Source organism: Gadus chalcogrammus, unplaced genomic scaffold, assembly GCF_026213295.1.
Source record: "Gadus chalcogrammus isolate NIFS_2021 unplaced genomic scaffold, NIFS_Gcha_1.0 GACHA050, whole genome shotgun sequence".
Classification (NCBI taxonomy): domain Eukaryota; kingdom Metazoa; phylum Chordata; class Actinopteri; order Gadiformes; family Gadidae; genus Gadus; species Gadus chalcogrammus.
Window position 1 is genome coordinate 1 of NW_026613485.1, and position 2500 is coordinate 2500.

The following is a 2500-nucleotide window of genomic DNA, read 5'->3' on the forward strand; positions in this document are numbered from 1 at the left end:
GAGAAATAATAATGTAAATAAACACTTAAAGCACTCTGCTTTATGAAAATATAATTACACACCAATGCGAGATATATTAATTTAGGTTGGCAGGCAGACATACAGACAGATATAGAGAGAGATCTGTCTCATATTAATTCATACTAAAAGGAGTCAGCTTTTGTCTTGTAAAAGTTAACTTAAATGAATGTGTACTAATGCACTGATTTCTAAAAAATGCACAAATACTTATGATTCAAAGTTTAACATTTTGAAAAAGATATCTCCCCAGGTATTAAGCAAGGGAGATAAGTCAAATGAACAATTCCTTATGACGTAATTCCTTATGAGTTTGCGTTAGTCTAACTTTGATCAACCCTCTTCTCTTGAGCGTCTAGCAAAGATTATAGCCTAACACTACGAATTCTAAGTGGCAGAGCTCTGTTCTCCACGTAGATCATTTATTGAACATAAAAATGACTTATTGAAATCGGTTTAGAGAAGTAAGCGTTCTAGTTCTTGTAATTCATAAAAAAGCTTGCTTTTGTTAGTCGCAGCTACCCCGTTTACTTGAGTTAAAAGGCCTCTCATATGTACGGTGGCCACATTGAGATACAAGCAACAGAAGGAGAGGGAGTAACCATGGAAACAGACCTGGGAACCAGCTCTATTTGTGGCCCCGGAAGCCCCTCCCGCCAGGGGTACGCTCTATTTTTAGGGCCCCGTAGCAGTCACTGATATCGCTTACATCAAACAAGGGTCAAATAGAACCATCAGTCCGGCCAGCCAGGGGCCACACTCCCAGGAGCAACACACCCAGTGTGGCCCCGCTCCCAGGAGCCACGCAGCCAGGGGCCATGCTCCAAGGGGCCACACTCCCAGGAGCAACACACCCAGTGTGGCCACGCGGCCAGGGGCCAAGCATCCTGTGCCCATGCTCCCAGGGGCCAAGCATCCTGTGCCCATGCTCCCAGGGGCCAAGCAGCCAGTGGCCATGCTCTGAGGGGCCACACTCCCAGGGGCCACACACCCAGGTGCCACAAACCCAGTGACCTCACACCCAAGGGCAACAGTCCCATCGGCCACATTCCCAGGGGCCGGACTCCCAGGGGCCACACACCCAGGGGCCACACACCCAGGGACTATACATCCAAGGAACACCAAGAAGGGCCTATGCACCTTGGAATGGGTGCTATGAACCATGCCCCATCAACTAGATACACTCTAGGGGTCAAGCCAACCAGGGCGCGCACCGAGGAGCCATGCATCAGGGAGTATGTGCTAGACGCAATGTTCCATGTTCTGGACACCAGATACCCTCTAGTGGCCCAGCACCCAGGGGGCCGTTGTCCGGGGATTACATGCTATAGCGCTGTGCACCTGATACACTCCCGATCAGGGCTGCAGAGCACTCCCCCACCAGGGGAAGAACTCATGTGGAGGTACTCACCACATACTGTGTGCGGCTAAATAAGCAAAGTCATTACTATTGTTTTGGATCACGTTTTCGCCTGAAGCATACCCACACGTAGGTCACTTGGGAGCTGACCAAGACCCTCGTTTTCTAGCGGACCAGAGTTGATTTGCTCTATGGGTTTGTTCATTGAATCATGGAGGACACGCTCCATGATTCCATAGACACGGACCGAACAGCTCAGATGTGAATCCGTCAAGACCATGCACCCAGGGATTATGGTGCGTTCGAGTATTCTCTGCGAGCCGACTCGGATCTCGGATCGGACGCCACGCCCACACTAAAATCGTTTTATTATGTTTTGAGCGTAGGTCGTCGGAGAAAAACATGGACGCCACCCGGAAAGCTATTGTTGCGGTAGCATTGGCCGACTACTACTACTATTTTCATTTATATTATTTCAGGACTACGAAATAATATAAATGAAACGGTGCGTTTTCACCGTACGAAAACGCAGCCATTTGAACTTCTACAATTTTCACTTCATTTCATGTTTCAATGTATCTTCTGCATAGTAAGTTATTACAGCAATACGAGTGATTGAAATTGCGATTTAAACCACCAAAGCAGGCCAAACACAATGAAAACAGTTCACTGAATGTCACACTGGGCGCATCCATCTTCAATTCTATCTCGGAAGCCTCGCTCGGTCACGGCTGAGTTCAAACGAGATGGCGAGATCGACTTCCGAGGAAAAGGGGCGTGTTTGTGCGTGTCGCTAGGCAACGTCCTCGGAGCTCCGAGACGGATGGATATTAAAACGCACCATTAGTCTCGCAACCCAGCCTATATATCCAACCAGCTCCCCCCTGGATTCCCCTCAAGATAGGAGTCTGGAAGCAGCACAACACGGACAGCTAGCTACCCCAATGAGGGCATGATGAATACTGGGCCGTTACGGACACTTCTTCAATGGCTTAGTTCGTATACTAATATTCAGGCTGATTAGGAATTTGTTTCATTTGAACCCAATGCGTTTTAACTCAGCGTTAATGTTGGCTTATGGTTTTTACTTTGGAAGTACGCCACTCGAGACCCAACTGGTTG